The sequence below is a fragment of the Danio rerio genome, chromosome 4 (genome assembly GCF_052040795.2).
Source record: "Danio rerio strain M-AB ecotype USA chromosome 4, GRCz13ab, whole genome shotgun sequence".
Taxonomy (NCBI): Eukaryota; Metazoa; Chordata; class Actinopteri; order Cypriniformes; family Danionidae; genus Danio; species Danio rerio.
The window spans coordinates 59,405,680-59,420,000 of NC_141024.2; the positions used below are offsets into that span (position 1 = coordinate 59,405,680).

Consider the following 14,321-nt stretch of genomic DNA (forward strand, 5'->3'; position numbering starts at 1 on the left):
GAGGCTATCATCTCAGTACTCCCAAAGGAGGGTAAGGACAGGGAATTTAGCGGCAATTATAGGCCCATTTCAATTCTTAATATAGATTATAAGATATATACATCAATTATAGCCAAAAGATTAGAGACTATCCTTCCTGAATTAATTGACAAGGATCAGACAGGATTCATAAAAAGCCGTCAAACACATGATAATATTAGGAGGACGCTGCATCTTATAGATAAAATAGAAAGGGAAAATAAGACAGCAGTATTACTAAGTCTGGATGCCGAAAAGGCCTTTGATCGGGTCAACTGGGAATTTCTTTACCAAACTTTGGTTAGATTCGGCTTCAATAAACATTTTGTTTATTGCCAAAATAAAAATTAATGGGTCATTATCTCCATCGTTTAGTTTACAAAGAGGAACTAGACAGGGCTGTTGCCTTAGTCCCACATTATTTGCTGTTTATATTGAACCCCTGGCCCAGGCAATCCGTCAACATGAACAAATACAAGGCATTACAATAGGACATAAAGATCATTTAATTAGTTTATTTGCAGACGATGTCTTGATCCATTTAACAGATCCTGAGGCTTCCCTCCCTGTACTGATGGAGTTCCTCGACGAATTTAACTTCTTTGCTGGGTACAAACTAAATATTGCGAAGACACAACTTTTGTCATTTAATTACAAACCTTCTGAGGAAATCAGACATAGATATAATTTAAAATGGGACATGAAAGAAATAAAATATTTAGGGGTGATTATTACAAAAAACCTGAGTAGTCTGTACGGTGCAAACTATAATGTGATTAACCAGAGTATTAAAAGCGATATGGAACGGTGGTCTACCTACCCATTGGATTTTGCTAGTAAGATAAACGTCATCAAAACAAACATATTACCTAGACTACTATACCTATTTCAAGCCCTGCCAATAGAGATACCTAAACATCAGTTTATAATCTGGAACAAACTTATTTCCAGGTTTATTTGGGATGGAAAGAAGCCTAGAATAAGATACACAACACTCCAGTTGTCCAAGCAAAAAGGAGGAATGGCCCTGCCGAATCTCAAAGATTATTTTTACGCAGCTCAGTTCCGTCCACTTTTTCTTTGGTGTAACAACAATTATTTTGCCAGATGGAAAGAAATTGAGACATATACGGCGGGTTATCAGATTCAGTCAATTCTTGGAGAAAAAGAAATCCCTTCGGTAGTCAAAAGTCAATTGGATTCAATAACCTCTGGAGCAGTGGAGTTTTGGTTTGAGTTTACTAGACAATTTAAATTAAGCAAAGACCAAAAAGTTCTTCGATGGATAGCCTTTGACACTCAATTTAAACCAGGTGAAAGCGACGCCACATTTAAGCAATGGGCAACAAAAGGCATTAGTGCAATATGTACAGTATTGGAAAACAAGGAATTACAGACTTTCCAAACACTCAAAGAAAAACTTTCTCTTACTAATCGGGACTTATTTAGGTTTATACAATTCAGAGATTATTTTTACAGAGAAATAAAAATGGAAACGTCACACGAAATTAGCCCAGTTGTAAAGATTATGATGAATGCTTACAAATCAGATAGTAAATGTGCAAAAATAATCTCTAGTTTTTACGTAAGTATTATGGAAAGTAAGACCAACTCAACATTATACCTTAAATCAAGGTGGGAAAAAGAATTGAATGTAGAAATTCTACCAGAGGTATGGTTAGATATGTGCGAAATTCAACATTCCTCCACAAGCTCACAACAACTGAGGGTATTCAATTGGAAGAATTTGGTACGATTCTTTATAACACCTAAAATCAGCAGTAAAGCTTCTTCTACACCCCAGCAATGTTGGAGAGAATGTGGCTGCTTAGAAGCACACCATACACACATTTTTTGGGGATGCGAAAAACTGAAGCCATTTTGGAATGATGTGCACTTAACCTTAACAAAGGTGCTTGGGTATGAGATTCCATTTACATGTATTGTCCTGTACTTGGGTCATATTTCACTGGTTACACTTCAGGAGGATCGATACCTGGTAAAAATACTCCTTACAGCAGCCAGGAAAACCATAACCAGAAGCTGGTATAAGCCTGATTCACCTAAACAACAACAATGGCTTGATGTAATTCAGGAAATAAGGACATTGGAACATATGACTGGTGTGTTACGTTTGAAGGTGGACTTGTATGCCAAAAGATGGCAAAAATGGATAATTTACATTGACAAATCATTAGGGACTGGCTCTCAGACTGTACTCGCTTAAGTTTCAGACATATAAGTCAACTGTGCCTATTCTTATGTACCCAATTGCCTTCCTTTTTGTATAAACCATGTTTTTTTTTTTTCTCTTTTTATTTACTTATTTATTTTTCTACAGTATTCTTAACACAGGCTCTGTTTCTATCTTATTTTATTTATTTATCTATTATTGTTTTGTTGTTGTTGTTTTTTTTTTATTGTTCTAGTTATTTGCTTGTTATTGAAATGGCTTGTCAAATCTGACTCAAATTAGCCTTTTCTACTATTTGTAATATTGCATTTGATTGTAATCAATTATGACCTACTAAAAAATCAATAAAAATTAAAGTAAAAAAAAAAAGACACTTTGATGATCCAAGGACTCCAGATTGGAGTTTGTGGTAAATCCTGATTGGATGCCTATTTACTCATTAATGGATATATAAAAGTTGTTTAGCTAGCTAACCCAGGACGCTATGACTACTCGGAAGTCCTCATGTCAAGACCTGCCATCTCATTGATTCTTTAACCTTATGGTTTTGTTTTGCATTACTTATATTATGTAGTTAAAGTGTTGTTGTGATTTATATCCTAAGTTCTTTATCTTCATTATTATCCCTAGACATTTGTTGGTTGCTTTGATTAATTGTTCTATGAGTTACATTTTATAATAAATAATTTGCGTTCAGGCTATTTTGTTGGCTCATCTCTCTTTTATCTTTAATGACTCAAACAGGCGGGTCATAACACTTTGTAAAATGTGTCCCGTTGTATCCGAGATCTTGTCCTTTCAGTGAGGACCATAGGTGAGAGTAGGAACGTAGATTGAGCAGTAAATAAAGAGTAAAGAATATTAGTAAAGTAATAAGTAAAGAATATTACCTTTCATCTCAGCTCCTTTACCACAACAGACAATCACATCAACTGCATTATTGCTGCCGCTGCACCGATCCATCTTTTAATCTCACATTCCATTCCTCATAAAAAAGGACTCCCCTTCAAACAAGATGGCCACCTTTTTCCAGTCAAATTCTGACTTAGAGGAGCTGTTTCTTTCCCTGTCATGTCACACTCAGCAGCAAACTGTCCCACTGCATGCTGAAGGTTATTATTAAAATGATTTATACTTTTGAGATCAGCCTCGAAAATAACATTTACAAAATGAAATGAATAAGTGATGTTTTATAAACAAATTTCGGTAGGAGCATGATTAGTGTTTGACGAGGCTAATTCATCACACACACAATCATTCTATTATCCAATCAGCTCAAGAGCAAACCCCTATAAATAGTCAAACACGTCATACCTCTGTTTTCTCTCGACTTCAGCGTTGGCACATGTTGGAGAAAAGGAATTTATTTTTATTATTGGTTTTATTATTTTTTATTAGAAAAATGTTTAGACTAACAACAGATTAATCAATCTTTCTCTTTTGTATTATAAAACATCTTGACCAGACAAACTTCCTTTTTTTTACTGTGCTGCATACTTTTTAGAAGAACTGCTGACAAGTGGAAAAGCAGAATAAGAATAAATTGAGGGTGGGGGCCTTTGTTCCAGAACTATAGTCTAGACATGTCACAAGTTGTCCTGATGCTTGTAGAAGTTGTGAAATATATTAAAGATGCACGGAAGTGTTCAGTTTTGGTATGTAGAGAAAGGTTACAGAAAGAGGAAGTAATGTCCAGGGGTTGCAAAGAGCCAAGGGACTGCAGAATGACTGATAAGTGACGTTAAACCAAAACTCCACCTGTTAAGGTCAGAAGGTAAATCAGGATTTAGCAGAAGATTGTCTCAAGTAGGGAAGGTATTACTCTAAATGGTGTTTAACTCTTGAAAGGTCTCCTCATCAGCTCGGCTAGCTCAGTTGGTAGAGCATGAGACCCTTAATCTCAGGGTCGTGGGTTCGAGCCCCACGTTGGGTGTTTCTGTTGCCTCTCTCTCTCAGCAAACTTTCATTAGGGTTCATATAGCAGACCTTTTGAAACAAAGTTCCGCCTTTCTACCACTGTAGGTGACTTCTTACTAAGTCTCTGTGGTGCAATCGGTTAGCGCGTTCGGCTGTTAACTGAAAGGTTGGTGGTTCAAGCCCACCCAGGGCCGAATTAGGCATTTTGCTGCCTTGCAACTGCTAACACGTGCACTGGGCATATATCCAGGGCCACATTCTGTCCAGCGTTACAAGATGAAATCAGGATTTAGCAGAAGATTGTCTCAGGTAGGGAAGGTATTGCTGTAAACGGTGTCTAACTCTTCAAATGGCTCCTCATCAGCTCGGCTAGCTCAGTCGGTAGAGCATGAGCCTCTTAATCTCAGGGTCGTGGGTTAGATCCCCACGTTGGGCATTTCTGTTACCTCTCTCTCTCTCTCAGCAAACTTACATTAGGGTTCATATAGCAGACCTTTTGAAACAAAGTTTCGCCTTTCTACCACAGCTAACACTTGCACTGGACATAGATCCTGGGCCTCATTCTGTCCAGCGTTTCAAGATGAAATCAGGATTTAGCAGAAGATTGTCACGGGTAGGGAAGGTATTACTGTAAACGGTGTCTTTCTCTTCAAATGGCGCCTTATCAGCTAGGCTAGCTCAGTCGGAAGAGCATGAGACTCTTAATCTTAAGGTCGTGGGTTAGATCCCCACGTTGGGCATTTCTGTTGCCTCTCTCTAACAGCAAACCTTCATAAGGGTTCATATAGCAGACCTTTTGAGACAAAGTTCCGCCTTTCTACCACTGTAGGTGACCTTTTACTAAGTCTCTGTGGTGCAATCGGTTAGCGCGTTAGACTGTTAACAGAAAGGTTGGTTGTTCAAGCCCACCCAGGCACAAATTAGGCATTTTGCTGCCTTGCAACTGCTAACACGTGCACTGGGCATATATCCAGGGCCACATTCTGTCCAGCGTTACAAGATGAAATCAGGATTTAGCAGAAGATTGTCACGAGTAGGGAAGGTATTACTGAAAACGGTGTCTAGCTCTTGAAAGAGCTTCTCATCAGCCCGGCTAGCTCAGTCGCTAGAGCATGAGACTCTTACATTCACATTTACATTTAGTCGTTTAGCAGAAGCTTTTATCCAAAGCGACTTACAAATGAGGACAAGGAAGCAATTTACACAACTATAAGAGCAACAATGAATAAGTGCTATAGGCAAGTTTCAGGTCTGTAAAGTCTAAGAAGGAAAGTATTAGTAGTATTAGTATTTTATTTTATTTTATTTTTGTACAGTTAGTGTGATATCCAGAGAGGCAATTGCAGATTAGGAAGTGAAGTGGAGACTTAATAGTTGAGTTTTTAGTCGTTTCTTGAAAATAGCGAGTGACTCTGCTGTTCTGATGCAGTTAGGGTTCATTCCACCAACTGGGCAGATTAAGTGCGATTGTTCGCGAAAGTAATTTCTTCCCTCTTTGGGATGGAACCACGAGGCGACGTTCATTCACAGAACGCAAGTTTCTGGAGGGCACATAGATCTGCAGAAGTGAGTGCAGATAAGAAGGAGCAAGGCCAGAAGTCACTTTGTAGGCAAACATCAGAGCTTTGAATTTGATGCGAGCAGCAACTGGCAGCCAGTGCAAACGGACTAGCAGTGGAGTGATATGTGCTCATTTAGGTTCATTGAAGACCACTCGTGCTGCTGCGTTCTGGAGCAGCTGAAGAGGCTTGATAGAGTTAGCTGGAAGCCCAGCTAGTAAAGAGTTGCAGTAATCCAGTTTGGAGAGATCAAGAGCTTGAACAAGGAGTTGAGCTGCATGTTCAGATAAGAAGGGTCGGATCTTTCTGATGTTACAGAGTGCGAATCTGCACGATCGAGCAGTTCTGTAAATGTGGTCAGAGAAGTTTAGTTGGTCATCAATCGTTACTCCAAGGCTTTTCACCATTTTGGATGCAGTAATGGTTGCCCCATCCATCTGGATTAAAAAGTTATGGTGTAGAGTCGGGTTGGCAGAAACTACAAGCATTTCTGTTTTTGCGAGGTTCAGCTGAAGATAATGATCTTTCATCCAGTGTGAAATATCCAACAGGCAGGCTGAGATTGAAGAAGATTTCTATTCTCTCAGTGTGAAGTATTTTCTAAGTGTAAAGCAGTTAATTTTCTCTTCACAAAATGTATGTAGTGTTTGCAGCAAACATGCCATCCTGTGTTAAAAATAAAGTGATATGTCTGTGTAAGATGAGTATGCCTGCACAGGAGCAACACTAGGAGAAGGCTGAGTGACTGATTGTGTAGAATAACTGAATATGTAAAGCACTGATTATATATGTTAAATACTTGAAGGTATGTATGATACCTTGTATGAAGGTATATGTGTCAGAAGTTGGAATGAGTAACATATTATCAAGTTATTATCCTATCATAACAATGTATGTAAACACTTAGTTCCTTTGCATAAGTTGCATCTATGGAGAGAGAACTTTGGTGTCAAAACAGTTGCTGACATAGACCTGTAACATCTCTGTTGACATGAGCTAGTGGGCTGAGAGCCAAGAATAGCAGGACCCCTTAGACTAAAAACCTATTCAAAAATGGTCAAGAGTGAAAAAGAGACTTAGGGGTGTGTCAAATAATCCTGTATAAAAATTGTAACAAACACAGATATTTCAGAAGGTGTCCAGGAGAGACTTCAGAATGCTCTGGGGTCTGCTCTGCTCTTTCTCGGCTTTATTATGGAGAATAAAGTCTATTTTCTGATATTCAAAACCTCTGGTCTAATAATTTCTAATTTATAAGACGTCGAATTTACGACAAATGGCGCCCAACGTGGGGCTGGAAAGAGACGAACGGGTGACACTGGACATGCTGGGGCTTGGAGGAAAAACACAAATATGTGGCCACTGTCAGGGATCTGATCAAGGCAAACAGAAGACACAAATGCAGGTCCTTCACAGTTTATTCAAATATAAGCAAAATAGCAAACTCAGAGGGGAAAAAGGTTCTTCAACAAAAACAGCTCCGGAGAGGAAAATTAGATGTTCAATAGCTTCAGTATGGAGGATTCTCAAAAACTTCCAGAGGGAAAAAACTTAAACGTAAACTCTCCGTAGAGGAAAAAAGTCTTAGAAAACTAAAGTCAGAAAAAAGGGAAAAAAGTAACAAAATTGTCCAAAAAATCCAACAAAAAAAACAAGGAACAAAAACCTCTTCGTAGAGAGGACAGGCTTCTCCCAGAGGGTGTAATAATAGGTACCGCCGGCAGGGGGCGATACCGCTGGGTTGCGTTTCCTGGGCCGCGACACCCGCGAGGAAGAGTGAGCGCTGCGGGGCTGGAGGAGGACGAAAAATGGATAGCTGAAGCGGAGAGAAGAGACAGGCGAGCAGCAGGAATGAAACTAAACAGGAACGGGCCTGGTAGCAGAAAAAGGCAAAATCAAAGATGTAGACCGGGATTCAGAAACAACAGGAAAAAGGCTGACTGGACAGGACCGGGAGATCGAGGGAAACACGAGAAGGGCAAACAACAATCTGACACAGGACAGCGCTAAGGGAAGGAATAAATAGAGGGAGAAATCAAGAAGAACAGGTGAGTGACATTAACTTAATAACGTAATAGCTTAAACAGGAGGATGGGCGTGGAATTAGAGAGTAAACAGAAGGCATGTGGCGGAGGATCAAAACAAAACATGCTAGGGAAAGGCACATAGATAATACAAACAAAACAACAACAACCAGTGGCCCAGATGATCAAACCGAGGACATGACAGGCCACAATAAAAAACGGTAAGCAATTTTAAGCTTATACGTTTGTGTTTTTTCTGCCAAGGACCTGCTTGTAACGGTAAAAAGTCACTTGAACTGTTTCTCCAGCTATAACGAACTACAAGTAAAACTAAAAAAGTAAAAGTAAACATAAAAAAGGAAACAAGGGTTTTGAATACCAGAAGATTGTTATTTTGCATGCAAATGATCTGTGTTTTCCTAAGAGGGCCTTGATGGATAGGATAAACGTTAACTAGTAACTGTTACTCATGTTTGGGAAATTTTTAATAATGAAGAATATGCATAGAGCATTTATAAGTTTTAAGAGGAAGTTCTTAAAGTGTGGTGACAGTTAAGAGATTAAAACAGATTAATAAAGTAGAAAGAAGCGCGCAAAGACCTCGGAGTACCCGTTCTGTTTTAATAATGATAAATATTATTATTCAGGAGGTTGGGGGAAAAAAGGCAAAAACCCTGTAAAATGCTATTTTTACTGAAGAGCAGTAAAGAGAGGAGCAGAAGTAACAGGTCACTCAAGAGGAGTGTAGTATAGTGTATTTATTTAATTGTAAGTATTTGTGTATTTGTCTGTGTTGGACTGAAGATACTGGTATGCAGAAGCTACCACCCTTGCTCTAGAGAGACTAGAATAGAGGTGAGGTTCAGGTTACACAGCGTAAGAGATGAGTTAGGATGAGTGAGAAGTATGATTGTGTTTAGAAGTATGGTTGCAATAAGAGTGAGTTTAAAAGAATTATCATTGTTATATTATAAGATAAAAAGGACTGCATATGTTGTGTGATTTAAGAACAATAAGATAGAGAGTGATGCAGTTTAGGGAAGAGATTTTGATACAGAGGAGGATTAAGCCTTATAAGATTAATTGAGATCATATTGCATTTGAAAGACACAGACTAAAAACAAGAATATACTAGTTAAACATTTTTCTGAATAATCTCTGTGTCTTTGAAGTGTTTTTAAGTATGAACTAGGCTAAGAGGGGACTGAAATTCCTGACATGTTGACAGTCTGGAAGAAGGTCTGGTTCAGGAGTGGTAAGAATCTGTCTATTTTAAGAACAAAAGTTTCACAGGACAGATAGAAGCTACAGAGTAAAGATATATTATAAGGTATTAAATAAATAGTAATATTATAAAGTAATATAAGGTAAATGAAATAAGGAATTACCAATGATAGAATTAGATTTAATAAACAGAGTTGTGTAATAAAAAACGCAACTAGAAGATATATTAATAAATATTAAGAAATAAAAAACTGAAGCATAGAAATTACTATATATGGATATAAATATTTATATTGATCAGGAAATAAATTTCAGTATGAAAAAAATAGATAAGTTAATAATTTGAGTAAATAAAGAATAAGAAGAAAAAACTTTAATGAATATTGATTAATTGAAGAGTTAATGATCAAATGTTTAAGGAAAATAAGTTTAAAGAAAAATGAATTAGGAAAATCTATGAGACAAAAATGCTCATTTTTGAAAGGGAAAAGAAGCATAGGAAAATGGAGAAAAAGGAAGTCCAAACATTGTTTAATGGAATAAAAAGAGAAGATGTTTAAAAATTTATATTAAACAGATAAGATAAAAATTACAAAAAACAGTAACATTTTGAAGAAAACAAGATTTAGCTTTAAAAGATAAAATTATGTTTAAGTGCACTAAAAAATTGTTGTGGCTTAAGTTGACTTGTCATCTGTCTTAAAGTCAGCTACAGGCTGTCATTGTGAGCCAACAGCTATTTGTAGTAAAAGCAGTGAGTTAGATATAAAGCATAGACACTGAGGAGACATTAAAGAACATCATAGTGAGTTCAAAAATGTTGTAGTTAATATTTTATGTACTTAAAAAGTGATTGAGAATTACAAATTGCATTTCTGTTAGGAAAAATGCTTTAAGTAAACAAATATGTGGAGTTAAATTAGTACTATGAACTCTAAGCTATTGCAGTAAGGATTTTGAACAGTTATATCAGATGTAAGCACCATGTAGTGCTGGTGAATTAAAAACAGAAATGTTAGAGAAATTACATAATGTAAGATTTAATGTAACTAGTGAGGAAGCACTAGAATAAATTAATAAAAATAAGTGAAGCACAATCTGAAGCCAAAAAACAAATTTATTATAAGGACATTTAACAAATAGAAAATTAAGCATATTTACATATGATAAAAATTATTGAGAATTAGAAAAAATAAGTTGTTAAACAGCAAACAAAATAAATAAATTAATGAATTAATAAAAACAAATTGGATAAAAGGAGTCTTTATTTGATGAAGGAAAAAATGGGAAAGAAGAAAAAAAAAAGAAAAAAATAAGATTTATTAAGTCATGAGCTAAATTCTATATATATTAATTAAGAGGACATAGGGATAGGGAACTTTGGGGGACTGTAGTCTCGTACCTACCAGACATCTCTAAGTGTACTGGCAAATGGAAAGGTGTGTGAAAAAACACAAAGAGCAAAATGGCTGTGGACACTTGTGACATGAACTTTATGCCCAGGATTTACTGAGGACTGAAAAAGCTACATTTGTTCAGAGACATTCAAAAGAGACACTAACAAGAGACTGATGAACTGATCAAAAAGAAAAAACGCTCCACCAGAACTTTACATCAGCTGAGTCAAAGAAAGAAGCCAGCCCAAAGAGATAGGGGGAAAAACTGTGCCCTGATATGAAGAAATGTCAGGACACCACAGAAGCACCAATCTGTGAGCTAGTTGTCTCAGGTTGCGAGGGGGGATAGTCTGACAGTCCACCTCAAAGTAGCTCCTATAGTCCAAATTAAGTTCAAGCATTACAGAAGGAAAATTAAGAACAAAAGTGTAGCTACCCATTCTTGTATCAAATCAGACTCCTGTCAATTTGAGAGAAATTATTATCATGCAAATATTTAAGTAAGAAAAAGTGTTATAAGGAAATTCTACAGTGAAACTTTAAATGTGTAATGTTGAAATTATAAATTATGATGAATGTTAAATAATTTAGGTTTAAGTTTTAATAGGTTTAATCATAAAGGTCCTTAAACATAGAAGGATAAATTACAATGCAGGAGACTAACTAAAGAAAAAGAAAAAGCTTTTGATAAGGCAATAATATCTAAGCATAATCTTATTGTGAATGACCTAAATCAAGATTGGATATTGAAAACTGGAAAAATTCAAATCTAGAAAAATGATTTATAGTTAAAGGAAAGATTGAAATAACAATTTGAAATAAATTCACAGGACATAAGGTCAAAAAGTAACAGTTCTAAATTACTATAAGAAAAATTGAAAGAGAAAAGTGTTTAAGAAAAAGATAATGTTTTACATGAAAACATATGTGAAGAATAATTAGAAGAAAATATTAAGGAATAATAGTTAAAACAGAGCAAAAAGGAACCTACAAAACATACAGTAAGTTTTAGTCAGCTGATAAAAAAGTGCATCAAAATTGTATGAACAACAATTGAGGGGAATGCCTTAGGAAATAATTGTCAGCCCAAAGAAAATAACTCAAAGACAAAAAAGGAATTAATATATAGATCAGAAAATAAATTAGTAAAGGAAAGAAGTGTCAAATTCCAACTAAATGATTGTCATTACAGGACTGAGATGCAGATGAAATCAGCCAGCATAGTCAGGGTTAAAATTAAATCAGATGTAGATCTGCCCAGAAAGAAAAACACTAGATGCTGAAATAGGTATAAAACTCCATTGAAAAGTGTAAAAATAGGAGCATTAATAGAAACATTTACTGTAATAAACAATCTCTCCTAGACATTTCTATTTAAATTTAAATTTAAGAGTAATAAATTATAAGTAACTAATAATATTTAATTGAAGTTAATTTGATAATTAAAATAAATGGTTAATCAAGACAGATAAAAGAGGCTTAATTTTGATAATATGATTTAAGAGCAATCAATAGGAGAAGATTTTCCAGTTCATATTGTTTGTGGAGATATGTTCTTTTGGATGGTAAATGTATTACTATTAATGTATTGTATTATTATTAAGTGCTTAGTTTCTATTGAGTTTATTTTAGGTAACTACCAGAGGAGGGTAGAAACTTGTTTGTACTTGTGCAGCTTGATGACTAGCAAATACTGTATACACCAGAACGCATAAGGGTTATAATAAGGGAGAAGATCTTAGGATGGACACTGTCACAATATGTGGATGATTGAATTATCTACAGCTTCACAAAGATCTAGTTCAATTAAAAGACTTGGCTGGAGACCAGTGCTCCAAACAGTGAGAGATGATGACTGTTTTTGGTGTTGACTGGATAGAGAATTATTCCGTAAACAAGCACAGTTGAGAAACTATGATGAGTAGATGATTAGAGATGGTACCAGAAGCAAATTATGAAGCAGGAACAGTTATTCATTTGTGACGAAAGAAGTACTTCCAAGGATTTGAAACACCAGCAGAAATAAGTTCATAAAAGGTTTGCATTCATAAAGTAATTAAAATCAAAGTTAAAAAGTGATTAATAAATAAAACCATCTAAATGAAAAATTGTGAATAAAGCAAAAGAGAGAGTAATTGTATTATGCTCAATTACCAGAAATGGCTGAAAGAGATGAAGATGATCCATCAAGGCCAACGCTCAATGAAATATGTGAAAATAATAAACTTAATGGGTTTAATGTGTTAACAAGTGCATTGGTGAATGATGGCATGGAAACTGACAGAAACAGGCATCTAACACTGCATTGCATGAACTGCTATTGGGTCGACCCTTGCAAGAAACCACATGAAACTTTGCATAAAACCTTGCATATAATCTCACCTATAACCTTGCACATAACCTCTTGGAATGGTTTGTGTAATGTGTAAAGCGATATCTGTGCAGGAAACCAGAAAGGAGTCATGTGAGAGAGCAGTGATACAAGGTCCAATTGGTCCAGCTGATCGAGTCTATCTGTGGATGTTCTGGAAAAAGGAGAGAGCTCAGGAGGAAAGGACCATATCTGGATGAGGGCAAATCCAACAGCTGCCAAAGTGGATGCCATTAATGGGGTACCAATGCCTCAAAGGAGCGAAAGGAAACAACTCCAGCAAGGGAAAGCTGACCGGAAACAGAGGAGCCTGAATATTACAAAGCTCTAAACTACTAAGTGCAACGTGTGGAAGGAGAAGTTAATCAGAACAAAGTAAAGAGTGATTCTGATAATATGCCTGAATACCACATACAGAAGTGCCACAAGTCAAGGGATAATGAATGCACAACTGCAGATTTCAAAACTCAGACTCTTAACCACACATCTCCATCAACATCTATTAAAGTCAAGTGAAGATGCTGATAGCTTAGAAGAAGAGAAACAAGGATGACCAAAGATCAAGATCAACATTTGATACTTTTTATGTTTGTATATTGAATTTGTTTGCATATTGCTTTTATGGTTCCTATATATAATATCACTTCAGTATATTCTACATGAGTGTGAAAACCAGCAGCTAGCACTGAACCAACTGAATACTTATGCTTAAAACATTGTTGTCTTTGATGTGTTAAGAGAAAAAAACAGAGTACAGTCTTTTACTTCCTTCAAATCAAAAGAGAGGGGAGATGTTCGGCTGGACTTCTGTCAAAGTACAGTGGCATAATCTAGTTAATTGATAACAGATATGTGGCTTATATCAGTCACTAGATAGAGGTAATTAAGAGAACTGGATTATGAAATTGCACTTTGGGTTAAAAGACAATAAAATTAAGACTAAAGTCTTAAGAGGAGGGATTGAAGAAGATTTCTATTCTCTCAGTGTGTAGTATTTTCTAAGTGTAAAGCAGTTAATTTTCTCTTCTCAAAATGTATGTAGTGTTTGCAGCAAACATGCCAGCATGTGTTAAAAATACTGTGTAATATGAGTATGCCTGCACAGAAGCAACACTAGGAGAAGGCTATTACTGAATGGCTGATTGTGTAGAATAACTGAATATGTAAAGCACTGATTATATATGTTAAATACTTGTATGAAGCTATATGTGGCAGAAGTTAGAATGAGTAACATATTATCAAGTTATTATCCTATCATAACAATGTATGTAAACCCTTAGTTCCTTTGCATAAGTTGTATTTATACTTTGCTGACATAGACCTGTAACATCTCTGTTGACATGAGCTGGTGGGCTGAGAGCCAAGAATAGCAGGACCCCTTAGACTAGAAAAGCTATTCAAAAGTGGTCAAGCGTTAAAAAGAGACACAAAGGGGTGTGTCATAATTACCTGTATAAAGATTATGGAGAACACAGATACTTTAGAAGGTGTCCCGGAGAGACTTCAGAATGCTCTGGGGTCTGTTCTGCTCTTTCTCGGCTTTATTATGGAGAATAAAGTCTATTTTCTGATATTCAAAACCTCCGGTCTGATAATTTCTAATTGATGAAAAGTCGA

At 36.1% G+C, this 14,321-nt stretch overlaps 1 protein-coding gene across 1 annotated transcript in view; it reads right to left on the bottom strand.

Annotated features, from left to right (window-relative positions):
- The window catches only part of LOC110439541 (NACHT, LRR and PYD domains-containing protein 3-like), a 601,035-nt gene that overhangs the window by 394,811 nt on the left and 191,903 nt on the right, over nucleotides 1-14,321 (bottom strand). The window lies entirely within an intron of this gene.